The following is a 16,968-nucleotide window of genomic DNA, read 5'->3' as shown; positions in this document are numbered from 1 at the left end:
ATGGAGCTAATTCTATAATTCTATAACCGCGAGAAAACAATTTTATTCACGTATAATAATCATTAAGGTAAGTAGCATAGATTCCATCACAAACTCCATATGATATTTTAGTCACACTCACGCATACATCTTATTCAAGATCCTTCCTAATCTTTTATTTTCTTAACCTTTAGCTTTCGAGAAATAGAGCTTGGTTGACCAACATTTGGGTTTGCATTATTCAAAGCTCCTGCTTTATCTTGTGGCAAAGTAACCATGGGATCCTTCTCTAAATGTATAGGCTTTGACTGTGAAACTTCCATGGGAGCTGGAGTCTTCTTCGTCATCATCTTCTCAACATTTGGGTCTGTACTAATGAAAGTTCCTGCTTTATCTTGTGGCAAAGAAGCCATGGGATTCTTATCTAAATGTATAGGTTCTGAAAGTGAAACTTCTATGGGAATTGGAATCATTTTCATCTTCATCATCTTAAAATGTCTCTCTATGCTAGAAGGCGTTGCTTCCACTACTCTCAAAGAATCCATAGAATCGTTGTCCACATTTACAAAGGAGAAAGGAGGCTCTGGCTCTGAGTCTGAGGTTTGGAACTTAAAACTTTTTGGTGTTAACATGGCTCCTACAGATTCTGATGAAACACCTTCTCTGGGCACTTGTAAAGCTTGGGCAGCTGAACAAAGAGAAAATAAATGAGCAGAGAAGAAAATGAGATAAATACAAGGCAAAATGGAATGCCTATAGTCGTAGCAGTACGTGCTGATGTTGTTGTTGAATGTGTTGTAGTAGTTGTTGTTGCTATAGATTTTGGGTTGTGCAACATGTGTTTGCTCGGCGGCCCTTTTAACCTCCACACGCTTGTTCTTGAGGTTATGAAATGTGGTTTTTAATACATTTTCCACTGCTTCTTCCTCATGAAAGGTAATAAATCTAAAATCCCTGGCTCTTCCGCTTGATACATCACGCATAATTTTGGTGTGCATCACTTCACCCTATGTGCTAAAATATGATTTTAGTTTTATTTCCTCAATTTGGTGGGGAAGACCTCCAACAAAGATCTTATTCCTGTGGAAAATAACATTATTGTTGATATTGGTTTCTCTTCCGCATTCTATATAGAATAAAAAGCAATAAACAATTAACACAAAAAAAATATAATAATAATAATAATTACTAACCTGTGGATTACCAGTGGAATTAACCTGTGGATCAGGGGGAGTAGTTTGTTGAGAATCAGTGGACTATGGAACACTATTGGAAACAGTAAAACTATTGGATGACATCTTTACTCTCTTCCAAATCAATTGAATTTCAACACTTGTGTAAAGAAGAAGAAGAAGAAGAAGAAGAAGAAGAAGAAATTACGTAGTTTTGGAAACTTGTGAGATATGATGTCAACTTTTATATTTAGAGTTAACTTTCGGTACATAGAATCCAAATAGGAATAGGACTATGATCAAATATTTAAATTTAAAGTAAATTTTTTTGAAGTTTTTTTAAGTATTTGAGATTATGTGTATTTAGCTAAGAGATAATAATAATAATAATAATAAATCTCACTAAATTTTGAGAGTTTAAAATTTATTTTCACACCTTTTCAATTTGTATTTATTACAAAGAAAATATAAAAAAATCACCGATATAATAATAAGATAGATAAAATCGTAAGATTAATTTTTACTTTATTATTTAAAATTTAAATTAGGTTATTAGAGTAGAGACTTTTATGGTCCTTAACCTATAAAACTGAATTATCATTTGTTTATCTAAAGTTTATCTTATCTATAAATGAACAATATGTTGCGTACGTTTATTTTTGTAGAAGAGAAGAATGGAGGTGGGAAAGTGAAGAAGTGTTGCAGAAATATATCAATATTGTCTAATATATTTTTTATGGCTACTATAAATTTTTATAGACATTATTTTTTTTTTCGTAGTAATAGGTAAAATGAAAACTAACTTTCCTTAAAAATATGAAAAGGAAAAGATATTTTATAATTATATTTGGTCAATTTAATTGATTTTATTATTATTAAATTAGCTAAATTGTTTCCATTATTGTCCTTAAAAAAAATGTTTGCATATTATTGACTCTATAAATATCTAAAAATATTATAATCTCATAACCTAATTAAAAAGAACTCTAATTAACATTTGTTTTCGAAAATCCACGTTCTCCCTTGGCGACACCTTGCACAGGTCACAAGCCCAGAGTCTGGAGGCACGACACAAAAACACGAATAGATGAGTCCAAATGCACGACATGGTAAAAAGCCCAAAGACACAACATAGTAAAAAGACCAAATAAACTCATAAATAGAAAAGTTTTATTATAATTTGATATTTATATACTTTTGTTGAAATTTATATATTAAAAAAATATATAACAATAATAATAAAACCCTAATAACCCTAACTCTCAGTATTCTCCTCCATCTATATTGCTTTCTCGTCACTTCTCTTTCACCCTCTCCTCTCTAAAGCTCCACAACTACCCACACAGGCTCTGTCATATATCCCTCTCATCTCTCTTCAGTGGTATGTTCTCTTTTACTTTGTTAGTTGTTTAGATTGGGTTCTTCTTTGCACTTTGATTTTGTGTTTCTGTAGAAATTTAAGATTTCAAGGCTTTCATTCTAACGTTTGGGTTATTTTGGGTCCTGTGTTCTTGGTTGGGTTGATATAGAGTTTCTTTATTTTTAATTTCAAGAGACCACATGTTTTTATTTTTGATTCATCATTATCTTTCTTATATCAAACATTATTACATTCATTTAATTAATATGAACATTACATTTATATTTCCAATTGATTCCGCTAAGGTCTTCAATACCCCTGTGTGATGATCAAGTGTACTTGTTTTTTTTAATTACCACTACAACCCAACAATTAATATATTCTCACCATATTACTTTACATTAATTAATATTGTATTATGAAATATGTGATATTATTATTACTTTGATTTTTACTATAAATTTTAGTATTTTATGTTCATGATTGAATTTGCTAAATGCCACATTTAGTTAAAATTTATATGAATATATATATATTTATATGGAAGACTTCTCAATGGTTAGTAGGTACTAACTATGTAGCAACATAGTGACTTATTGGTAAATATTTTTTTTCACATTAATTTCTTTTCATATATAATGCTTAAATAAGATTTTTTTTAATTCTTTAATTTCATAAATATATGATCACCATGTAATCAGGTAGCCTTTTAAAAAATTAAAAAAATCAAAATTTATTAATCTTAATCTAATGGTTAATATTAAAGTAATCATCAATGGTTAGTAACCATTAAGAGTGCCCTCACATATATATATATTATCAATTTAGTTCATTATTTGTTGTACATGTTAACTTTTGTTTTAGGTTTACATCAATATTGATTCTTACTTACGATTACGAATATTAATTAATTTTAAATATTTAAAATCATCCTAGGAGCGACTAGAGTTTTTTTTAAGTTATTATGATGATTTGAGCAAAGTGAAATAGGTAAACAACTCTTTGCTTGATTTGGCTTTCACTATAGACTCAGAATTGCACGTTTTACACCAAATGTAAATATGTTATCCATTGTTATAACCATAACCGTCATTCAATCCTCTATAGATGATCTACTAATGAGATGGGTGCAAATTACCGTTTTACGTATTTTATCCTTAACTCCCATTAAGTTCCTTGTAAATGATATTTCCGTAAATTTAATTACAGAAATGAGTACTCTATCATTTAACACTTGAACCAAGCTATAAGGAAATCATCATTTCACTTTTTAAACAAAAGCTATAGATTTCATATCTATGATAAACACTCCCACTCAATTATACTACAAAATCTTCAATATGTAAGTATGAGTTAGTCCGTAGGGTAAGCTGGTAACGAACAAATCAAAAGACTTGTATAATACAATTAGTAGAATATTAATCATTCAGAATTAAGATTGAATTGACTCATGGCCAACGTTGTGATATGATTAGATTAGATAATAACGATACTTACTTATAGTCAATAATCAATATCAGTCTAGTCTAATGTAACAAAATACATCCGATCTTATCTACTTGGTCAATATTCTGGATATGACATCACACTAGATGTGTAGGTAGATCTTATCGTAGATTACCCAATCAATAACAATCCAGTGTACCGATTTAATCATAAGACAAAATGCTCAATTTGATTGAACAAAATGATTTCTACTACTTTATTAATAATAAATGAATTACATAAGAAATGTGGTCTTATAAGGACATAAAACCCAACATATTGCATTCTTGATGGCCCATGCATTTTGTCATTGATCAAAATAAACGAAAGAAAACAATAATTATGTTGTCATTTATCTTCGTAATTATATTCTTCTCATATTGTTCTTAATTTCAAGAACTAGTCTTTTTTCCACCTAATATTCATTAGGGTTTAGAAGAGACTAAAAAGCTTTTTCTTTGCAAAGTAAAAAAAGGTGAACGTAATTTGTAGTTTTTTTAGTTTGATGATATATATATATTTTATGGTGCTTTCTCTTCATTAGATTCGAGTAATGAGATCAGGAAATTAATTTATTTTCTAATTAGGTAAATATCTTAATTTAAATCGATTGATAACAATGTTTAGGTAGTTACCAATTTTATTTATTTAGTTTATAATTGGATTGTTGACTAAGAAACTATTAAAAGAGGCCAAACAAAAACATATAGATTTTGCTTCAACAGAGAAAACTATAGATTTTGCATTGTTATATGTAATGTCTTAAGTTTTTATAAAAAATAAAATAAACAGAGAAGAATTACAATGGTACGAACTTATGCTATCAAGGATAATAAGATGAAGAAATCTTATGACAAAAAAGAAGAATAAGAAGATGATGATAGAATTCTACCTCAACAATAAAGGCTTAAACCACAACCTGGTGTTATATTTATCCTTGACATAACTTCTTTGGAAGTTAGCAAAAAAGTTGGAAAGATTTCACTCACTTTTATCCTAAATATTATAGTAAACTTATTTGGATTTTAGTACATATATATACACAACTATCATAGATTACTAAAATCCAAATTAAATAAAAAAATTAATCTAATTGTGGCCTTGATAAAAAAAAAAACTTTTTGTCCATGTTCATTATGTACGTATGGAGGTGGATTTGGGTAAATCAGGTAGTATAGGGGCTGAGGATATGTGAATAAGTTATTGGGGTACATGAAAGGAGTGGGGTTTATAGGCATAATTGGGTGTAGATTATAGATGGAATGCTTATAGTCGTAGCAGTACGTGCTGCTGTTGTTATTGAATGTGTTGTAGTAGTTGTTGTTGTCGCTGCTGCTGTCGCTGTTGAATGTGGAGTAATTGTTGTTTCTATATTGGGTTGTGCAACATGAGTTCGCTCCACGGTGGCCCTTTTAACCTCCACACGTTTGTTCTTGAGGTTATGAAATGTAGTTTTTAATACATTTTCCACAGCTTCTTCCTCATGAAAGGTAATGAATCTAAAACCCATGCCTCTTCCGCTTGATACATCACGCATAATTTTGGTGTGCATCACTTCACCATATGTGCTAAAATATGATTTTAGTTATATTACCTCTATTTGGTGGGGAAGACCTCCAACAAAGATCTTATTCTTGTGGAAAACAACATTATTGTTGATATTGGTTTCCTCTTCCGCATTCTATATAGAATAAAAAGCAATAAACAATTAACACAGATAAAAAATAAAAAAGAATAATAATAATAATAATAATAATAATAATAATAATAATATAATTGCTAACCTGTGGATCAGAGGGAGTAGTTTGTTGAGAATCAGTGGACTGTGGAACACTATTGGAAACAGTAGAACTATTGGATGACATCTTTACTCTCTTCCAAATCAATTGAATTTCAACACTTGTGTAAAGAAGAAGAAGAAGAGTACATAGTTTTGGATACTTGTGAGATATGATGACAACTTTTATATTTAAAGTTAACTTTCAGTACTTAGAATCCAAATATATAGGAATAGGACTATGATCAAATATTTAAATTTAAAGTAAAAAATTTTGAATTTTTTTTAAGTATTTGAGATTGTGTGTATTTAGCTAAGAGATAATAATAATAATAATAATAATAATAATAATAAATCTCACTAAATTTTTAGAGTTTAAAATTTCTTTTCACACCTTTTAAAACTGTATTTATTACAAATAAAGAAAATAAAAAAAATCATCGATATAATAATAAGATAGATAAAATCGCAAGATTTTTCTCAAATTTAACTACAAAATAAAAGATATAATAAAAAAAATTTGAAAAATCTTCTTTTTTTTTCAGCATATAATATCTCCCATTTGAATATAAAAAATTACATATGTATTTTTACTTTATTATTTAAAATTTAAACTATGTTATTAGAGAGTAGAGACTTTTATGGTCCGTAACCTATAAAACTTAATTATCATTTGTTTATCTAAAGTTTCTCTTATCTGTATATGAACAATATGTTGCGTACGTTTATTTTGGTAGAAGAGAAGAATGGAGGTGGGAAAGTGAAGAAAGTGTTGAAGAAATATGTCTGATATATTTTTTATGGCTACTATAAATTTTTATAGACATTATTTTTTTTTTCTGTTGTCGTCTAGTAGTATTAGGTAAAATGAAAACTAACATTCCTTCAAAATATGAAAAGGAAAAGATATTTAATAATTATATTTGGTCAATTTAATTGAATTTATTATTATTACATTAGCTAAATTATTTATGTTATTGTCCCTAAAAAAAATGTTTGCATTATTGACTCTATATATATCTAAAAATATTATAATCTCATAACCTAATTAAAAATAACTCTAATTAACATTTGTTTTAGAAAATTCACTTTCTCCCTTGGTGGCACCTTGTGCAGTGAATCTGCTTCTCTCTGATAATAAATTATCCAAATATGAACAAACCCGGATTCTGGAGGCACGACACGAAAGCACGAATAGATGAGCCCAAAGACACGACATGGTAAAAAGCCCAAAGGCATGATATGGTAAAAAGCCCAAATAAACTCATAAATAGAAAAAATTTATTATAATTTAATGTTTTTATACTTTTGTTTAAATTTATATATTTAAAAAATATATAACAATAATAATCAAACCCTAACCCTAATTAACTCTCATTGTTCTCCTCGTCACTTCTCTTTCACCCTCTCCTCTCTAAAGCTCCACAACTACTCACGCAAGCTCTGTCATATATATCCCTCTCATCCCTCTTCAGTGGTATGTTCTCTTTTACTTTGTTAGTTGTTTAGATTGGGTTCTTCTTTGCACTTTGATTTTTTGTTTTTGTACAAATTTAAGATCTCAAGGCTTTCATCCTAATAACATCTGTCTACCTCTCCTTGCCTTTCCATTTTTTTGTCGATATATTTATTTTGGGTCCTTTGTTCTTGGTTGGGTTGATATAGAGTTTCTTTATTTTTAATTTCAAGAGACCATGTTTTTATTTTTGATTCATCATTATTTTTCTTATATCAAACATTACATTCATTTAATTAATATGAACATTGAGTAATGATATGTGCACCCAAAATATGCACCCAAATATTACATTAGGTATATATTTTGAGTGCATATATCATTACTCTATGAACATTACATATATATATTTCCAATTAATTCTGCAAAGGCAGTCTTCAATACCCCTATATATGTGATGATCAAGTGTACTTATTTTTTTTAATTACCACTACAACCCAACAATTAATATATTCTCACCATATTACTGTGCATTAATTAATATTGTATTATGAAATATGTGATATTCTCTGTAATATAAAATATTATTACTGAATGGTTTGATTTTTACTATAAATTTTAGTATTTTATGCTAATATGCTAAATGCCACATTTATTTAAAATTTGTCTAATATATAGGGAAGACTTCTCAATTTACTATACTCATATATGGGTACTCATGATGATGATGATGATGATGTGTCAACATAGTGACTTAGTATAGCCAGGCACCAATAAGTTAATATTTGTTTTCACAATAAATTTGAATTTTCATATATAATGCTTAAATATGATTTTTTAATTATTTAATTTGATAAATATGTGACCGTCATGTAATCAGATAGTCTTTCAAAAAATTAAAAAAAATCAAAATTTATTTTTAGAAATATTAATTAACTATAAATATGAATCTTAATCTAATGGTTAATATTAAAATAATTATGGTAGTAACCATTATAAGTACCCTCATATATATTACCAATTTAGTTAATTATTTGTTGTACACGTTAATTTTTGTTTTAGGTTTGCATCAATATTTGTAATGCCCCCAAATTTCCTAATAAGGTTTAGAACCTTGATTAGGAGGCTGGGAGGGTCATAATTGATTTATTATGTTATTAAATGATTATATGCATGCTTATGTGAATTATATTATAATATGATGATAAATGCATGCATATGGGTCCACATTTCATGGTAAGGGCATTTTGGTAATTTGGCCCGTTGAGGGCATAATTGTGTATTTTGGTGCATGTTTGTGATTAATTGATAAGGCCACATCATAATGTGAATTTGTTCGAGCCATTCAGCATGAGACGATCTTGAGTGCAAATTAGTAGTTTAGTCATAACAGGATTAATTTCGGGGCTCGGGGTGAGTCTCGGGGTGATTTTAATGATTAGAGCGTTGCCGGGAATTAAAGGGTAACAGGATATAAACTATTGGTGTTTGAGAATATTGAGAATAACAGGAATTGGAGGGTGTTAATTATGATTAACGAGATAGGTGCGAAAGGTCAATTTTTCCTTTGGGAGTCTTTAGAAAACCTTAAATGACCTAGGGGCATTAAGGTCATTTCACCTTATGATTGATATCAGCCATTAGATGGCTGTGGAAGAAACCAAAAATAGAGTCCCATTTCCTCTTCTCTCCCGATGGTTTTCTCCTCCATTTCTCCTTGAGTTTTCAAGCTATTTTGGAGGAATCAAGCCAAGGAACTAAGCTGGGATAAGCTAGGGTTATGCTCCACCATTGAAGAGGGTGTGTTGCTGAGATTGAGGTGAGTTTTTAGCCATTAGAACTCTTGCTTTTGCTCTGTTTTCTTAGTTGAGTTTCAGTTGGTTTTTTAGTAGGAAAGTTGGGAATTGATGGGAGTTTTGGCTAGGGTTCTTGGGGTTGTGATCCCTAGGATATGTGAGGATGGTTTTTGGGTTAATTTGGCATCAAAAATGGGGTTTGGAAGTATTGGAAACAGGTTGGAATTGAAGGAGTCGAAGAAGGAGGTTTTAGGGGAGGATCTGTCTGTGGGTTGCACTACAGCGCCCATCAGAGAGCGCTATAGCACTACACAGGATTTGTTTGGGCGGTTTGGGGTTCTGAGTATATCACTGGGGCGCTAATGAGCAGCGCTGTAGCGCTACTCTGTTTCTCCAGAATCCTGTTTTGAGTGTTTTAAGGGTTTTTGGCTTGGGGTTTCAATCCTTAACGCCCGGGATTGAATCTACTCACCGTGTGGGTACATTTCGGGGTCCCGATAGTGGGGTTTAGATCAAGATCCTATCTTTGTTGATTGTCATTAATTGGGTATTGTATTTGGTTATGACTAGGTGACCGCTAAAGGATTAATGATCGATTGTTCTCAAGGGTCGTTCAATTGTGATTTCTCGCTCGAACCAGAGGTAAGAAAACTGCACCCCATATGTGACATGCATGGTTATTCATAAGGCATGTTAAATGTTTAAATGTGGACCTTGATTGCATATTAAATGCTTAACATACTTGCTCATCTGTAAATGGCACTGGCTCATTAGTCAGGGATTGGCAATGGTGTCAGTAATTGTGAAGCTATGACTCATTAGTCAAGTTCGGCAGTAGTACTGAGCACTGGTCACATGGCATTAACTCATAAGTCAAGGATGGTTTTAGCATGTTTAATGCAAGCCTACAAAGATTAGATCTAATCGACATCTGCATTGAATGACTCAAATGAGCATTAATGTCGGACCGACCTCAAGTTCGATGAAAACTAAAAGCGCTTGTCTAATCTAAGGGCTAGTTATTTAGAGCCAGAGCCAGAAAGGCTAAGGTGACCTACACGTCACATGGCTAGGAGGGTATGGGACCTTCAGAGCGTGACTCATTAGTCACCTATACAGAGTGTGACTCATTAGTCACCTATAAAGAGCGTGACTCATTAGTCACCAATACAAGAGTGTGACTCATTAGTCACCTATACAGAGCGTGACTCATTAGTCACCTATACAGAGCATGACTCATTAGTCACCTATACAGAGTGTGACTCATTAGCCTATAAAGAGTGTGACTCATTAGTCACCTATAAAGAGTGTGACTCATTAGTCACCTATACAGAGTGTGACTCATTAGTCGCTTATATAGAGTGTGGCTCATTAGTCACCTATATAGAGGATGAATCATTAGTCATCTATTCAAGAAGCAAGTCCCCAGAGATTGACTCATTAGTCATCTATCCTGATGCAGGACCCCATAATAATGTATTTTAACTTATTTGCATGCGTGATGAAGGCTATTATTGCTAGGCATGCATGATATGATTTTGTAACATGTTATTACTGTTCATGTAACGACCCAACTATTCGATACTTTGGACCATTACTAATTACTCATACTAATCGTAAGAAAACGCGCGTATGAAATAACCATAACTTTATTTTAAAATTGTAAGGAAAAGGTTCAAAACTACATAAAATTCATAAGTAGGACATGGGTTCCCATTGTTTGAAACAAAACCTAACTTTTGACATAATTAAAAGTTAATTAAAACTTATTACAAACCAAATGCAGAAAAATACATAGAAAACCATAATTTAAAAGTCTTCATCCTCGAATCGAATGCTCAGTCCATCGATTCCATCCTGCCTCAATACACATCCCCAAGCTTCCAAAAACCTTTTCCGCCACCAAAGCTATTTTCCTGCACATATAAACATAAAGGAATGAGCCTAATGCCCAGCAAGGAAAATATAACAACATAAACTATATACATAAAATTCATATCATATGCAAAAAAAACATGTCATAAACATATACCATAAGCGTATCATAAACATATGTCATATATACTATAATGGCCATTATACTACTTTGGGCTTGTTAACTAATCAAGTCATATGCCCATTAGATTTGTGGGGCTTGCTAGCTAAGCAAGTCATATGCCCATAAATTTATTGGGGCTTGTTAGCTATACAAGTCATATGCCCAAGTCTATCAACATACATACTATAACATTTCATAACATAAGATAACATATAACATATAAAATCTAACCTATTTTCCTTACCAATATACCGGGATATGAGAACAGAATTGAGACTTTGGAACACTCCTAAAAACCATCATATAAAGGTGAGTATACTAAAGAAAAAGAGATGAAAAGAATGAACGAACTATACCATCGAAATGATACTTACCAACAAGAATCTTACGTTCAAGATCTTAGATTCCTAACTAAGAATAGAGAATATAAGTTAGGATTTTGAGTAGAAAAACTATAAGAATCAATATAGAAAGGAACTAGAATTAGGAATACCTTGAATGTTTCTATGACCGAACTATACCTCGAAACCGAAATACACTATAACCTTACTTCCCAAGTGTTTATTAAACTTATAATGATTAAGCTTATAACCCCAACCCAAGTGTTTATCACTCTATAGTCTCACTATCACTTGGAAGGCTCTGATCAATGCTTGAAGAATGAATGAAAATGCTTGGTGCTAGGTCCTATTTATAGAGTTCTAGGAATAAAAATCTTTTTTTTGGCTTTGAATAAAAATAATGAATTTAATTGAAAATATTTGAATATTCTTCAGCCAAAGGCTTATAACTTGGTCAAATTGTTTAGAGAGAGCTTTAAGGAGTCAAAGCTTGATTTTTAAAACAAAAATAATAAAAACAAGTAAAATCCTAACTTCTAACTCCCTAAATATCGTAACTCTAAACTCATCTGCAGTAAAATCAACATATCTGGAGCTATAGGAGTCCTATTTAGACTATCTTTATACCGTTAGAAATCTAATTCAATTTATCTACAACTTTATAGAAATACTATTTTTCGAAATTCATAACATAACTGGGTCAAAAATACGTAAGAAGTTACAATACCCTAAAGTTACGAAAAAATTATTTACAACCTAATCCACAAATAAATAAAATTGTGATAAATGTTATGCTCCTAACAGATTCTGGTGAAGACTAAGTCTTATATTTCCCTTATTTTCTCATTAAAATAATAATTCCTTAATAATCATGCATATGACAAGTATCATAATCCTATTGGCTCTATCTAAACCTTAGGAATAACCATGCTCATGACAAGTGTCATTTCTTATTAGCTCTATCTAAACCTTAGGAATAACCATGCTCATGACAAGAGTATTACCCTCTAGTCTTTGAGGGAGGCCTAGATCCATTCAGAGCTGAGCAATGGATGGGCATGATCAGCACCATTCTTGATAGTATGGGAGTGGTAGGTCATGATAGGGTGATCTGTGTGACATATGTATTGCGGGATGATGCCCGGACATGGTGGGAAGTAGTATCCCAGACACGAGACACAGCTGTGATGGATTGGAAAGAATTTAGGTAGTTGTTCAATGAAAGATATTACTGTGATGCGGCTAAGACTGCTAAGATGAATGAGTTTGTGAGTCTCGTTCAGGGCAATGCAACAGTAACTGAGTATGTTAACAGATTTGAAGGGTTGGCTGTAATGACCCACTACTCTAGACTTTTGGACCATTAACGAAACTATACATACAAATCCTTAATAAAACTTACATTTGCGAAAATACCATAACTTTATTGGAAACTTGTAGAAATAAGAGTTACTTTCATAAAATAAGTAGGATATGGGATCCCATTGTCTTAAAAACAAAACATAATTTAAAATAAAAGGAGTTACATAACGAGTGCGGAAAAATACATGTAAAACCATAAAACAAGACTACATCCTCGAAAATCGAACTCTCGACTCCTTGACTCCATTCACCACCGATACACATTCTCCCAAGCATCCACGAATCTTTCTCGCCACTATAGCTATTTTCCTGCACATATAAACAAAAAGGAATGAGCCTAATCCCCAGCAAGGAAAATCTAACACATAGTTCATATACATAAATTTCATAAGAAACATAAAGACATAACATAACACTTTATCATACACGTACTATAATGGCCATTATTACTTGGGGTCCCATAGACTAAACAAGTCATATGCCCATTAGATTAGTGGGGTCCTACTAGCTAAGTAGGTCATATGCCCATAATCTATTTGGGGCTTGTTAGTCAAATGGGTCATATGCCCACGCCTACAAACATACATATCATAACACATATCATAACATAAGAAACATAAGATAACATATAAGACATATAACATATGCATTTCTATCCTATTTTCCTTACCAAAGTTACCGGGATATGAGGACAGAGTTGGGACTTTTGGAACACTCCTAAAACCATATATAACAGGGTGAGTAGATTTGAAGAAAAAGAAATGAAAGGAATGGAAGGACTAAATCTTGAGAAAAATACTTACCAAAACCTTTTTGCTCAAGAACTTAGATTTCCTAACCAAAATAAAGATTAAGGTTAGAGGCTGAGTAGAAGGCTATGAGAACTTAAAAGAACAAGTACAGAAATGAACTAGAGTTTTGGGTTACCTTGAAGACTTGTAAGACCAATCTACACCCCAAACCAAAATACTATAAAATCTTACTTCCCCAAGTGTTTGATAAGCTTATGGTGATCAAGCTTATGATTCCCCAACCCAGGTGTTTACACTCTCACACTCACCTAACACTTGCAGCCTCTGAACTTAGAGCAAAAGATGAATAATGGCTGGGTACTAGGTCCTATTTATAGAGTTTAGGAATGAAAGGATCTTAATTTTACTTGAATAAAAATAATTGCTTTTTAGGTGAAAATAATTTGAATTGTCGTTCAGCAGAGGCTGAAGACTCGTTCAAAAAGGTGCTGGACTTATCAAAAGGTTGAATGGCTGAATGGAAAACAAATTCAAAATGTTTCAAAATATGCTGAAGGAGGCGATATATCGCCCCCTATAGGCGATATATCGCCTGGGCCAGTATGCCCTAGGCTGTCGTGCATCATCTCGTGTTTTCCGTATCTACGTGCTGCGATATATCGCCCCCTATAGCTGCGATATATCGGCACACGCTGATTATTTAAACACGAAATTACACATTTTTAGCTAAATTTGAATGGGGTAAGCAGCCTTGACTAAGCCCTCAACGTATTCAAAGCTGCTGACTGACCTTATAGCATTCAAACTTTACCCCTTATTAAATTTAATCCTCAAAATACTTAATCCTTAATCACCCATACATAACATGTGCTGAAAATCCTATTAGTTCTTATCTAAACCTTATAGTATAATAAATATTATCCTTAATATCAGTCATATTAATCAAACCTTAGGTTAACATCAATATTCTTAAACTATAGGTTAAACTTAGAAAATCTATAAGTACTACTATGAGTGTCCAAATAATTCCCGGTCTGAACCAAAAATCCACAGTTACAAAGATAATACTATTAATACTATAATACTACTATCTATCTTAGCTAAGTAAAGTTCTTGGACTCTACATTGGCTAAGTTCGTTGTTGACATGGTACCCTCAGATGCAGCTCGAAAGAAAAAGTTTATTACGGGATTGAATCCCAGAATAGCTTAGGGCATTAGAGCTGCCCCAGTGCGTGAAATCTCTACCTATGCTCTGGTTGTAGGGAATGCTCTTGCTGTTGAGAGCGCAGGAAATTAGGTTGGGCAGGAGCGTGCTGGAGAGCACGGAGCTCAAGCAATGATGACTCCATTTATTGGAGCAAGTAAGAATGAAAACTGGAAGACTTATCCAATATGTGCTCGGTGCAACAGGCGTCATTTCAAAGGGTGCCGACCAAAGAGATGTTTCTCATGTGGAATGATTGGGCATTTCAAGAGGGATTGCCCAAGTCAAGGAACAGATGAGAAAAAAGGGATGGATAGCTCGACTCCAACTCGAGTGTTCATCTTGAGGTAGTCAGAGACTGAGACTGAGACTAGTTCTTTAGGGGTGGCAGGTTAGTTTTCTAGTTTTGACTTTTTATTGTGCTGACTGGTTTTGGTGCCATGTTGTTTCCTTGTTTGTGGTATATATAGAGAGCCATAGAGTTGTTATGCAGATCACACGATTATGTTGTGATGGGAATGCGATACTATATTGGTAATTTAAAAGATGAGGTGAATTATTGTGGGAAGGACTCATCAGTGGTTTTGGATAAGGCTGTTTATGACTGGTTTTCAGTTTAATCCTGGTTATGGATTGGTTAGCCTTGAGATAGTTGGCACGGTGCATGGATTCTGTATGCTTATGACATCTATATTGAGAGCTAGAGTTTTATTGCAGGGAGATGCATAGAACTCTTAGCTAGTGTGGTGGATACCACTTAGATTGTGCCAGTGGGATCAAGACAGACTGGACTAGTCTGTGAGTTTCCTGGGTGTGCTTCTAGGGGATTTTCCAAGGCTTCCTTTATGTGAAAAGTTAGAGTGGTGATTGGATTAATGCCAGGAATGGAAACAATTTTTTTTAGGGCACTGTTTTTAATGGTTCAACGGAGTTGTAAGAACTTAAGGTTCAGTTATTGAGTGAGATGGAATTATCAAAAGTGGATCTTAGATTTGGTTAGTACCAGTTAGAGATCAGGGAGAAAGTTATATAAAAGATTGTTTGTAACAGATAAGAGCACTGAGAGTGCTGAGTATGTTTTGAGAATTTGTTTAATGCTAAGTGTTTGTGAATCAGAAAAATAGAGCATTCAAAGGTTTATTTGGATGGGATTATCGATCGTCTTAAACAATGATATCGTGATATATTCTTAGTTGGAGAATTTGCAAGGTCAAGGAACGCCTTAGAAGGCAGGAGTGTCCTTGGATGGGCATGGTATTATATGTATCTTGTAGAAGAATTTTGAGTCTTCTTACAGATCAGAACCAGGTAGTAGGTGGTTATGACACCTCAGTAGCAGAGAAAAGTGATTGCCTATGCAACATGTTGGTTAAAGTATCTGACCAGAACTAGAGTAGAGTTCTGGTGGGCCAAGTGGTCAGTTTTGTGCTTGAGATTACTATCTCAGAGAAGATCAAAAAGGAAAGACGACTAAGAGAACCACAGATAGGAAAGGTTGAGTGAGGAAGTCTTACCCGGAATAGCTAAGGATTAAACAATGTCAGATATGAGTTTATTGTGATATAAGGATTGAATTTAGGATCCGATGGACACTGGGATTAATTAGGAGATTTTGGATGAATCTCATGTTACTCTCTTATTCTCTTCATTCGGGCATCATGTCAGTGTATTAGAGTTTGAAAGCTTTTATGTGGTGGCCTGAGATGGAGAGGGGCATAATGGTATATGTGGCAAAGTTCTTAACCTGTTAGCAAGTCAAGATAGAGTATCAAAAAAACTAGTAAGGCTAGTGTAGCCTTTGACTATTTTATAATGGAAATAAGAAAGCATCGCGATGGGTTTCACGGTGGGTTTGCCCAGGTTAGTGGGCCAGTATGAGTTAGCATTGGGTCATTATGGACTAGTTTTCCAAGTGAGTTTATTTCTAACAGCAAGGATGAATAACACAATGATTAGTATTCAGATCTCTATGTGAGAAAGATAGTATGCCTTCTTGAGAATTCAAAGTCTACTTTATTAGATGGAGACCCTATTATTACTTTCAGGTCATGGAAATGGTTAAGGAAGGAGATGAGTATATAGATGGGATTCAATACAGTTCATTATCCTCAGACTGATGTTAATCAGAGAGAGAGTTATTCAGTGTTGAAAATGTACCTTATGAGATAAGGTATGGTAGAGCATGTTTGGCACCCATTCATTGGAATGAGATGGGTGAGATGTTACATCTGAATCCTGAGATGG

The sequence above is a fragment of the Humulus lupulus genome, chromosome 7 (genome assembly GCF_963169125.1).
Source record: "Humulus lupulus chromosome 7, drHumLupu1.1, whole genome shotgun sequence".
Taxonomy (NCBI): Eukaryota; Viridiplantae; Streptophyta; class Magnoliopsida; order Rosales; family Cannabaceae; genus Humulus; species Humulus lupulus.
The sequence above is the reverse complement of the archived record's forward strand: the minus strand, read 5'-3'. Positions refer to the sequence as shown.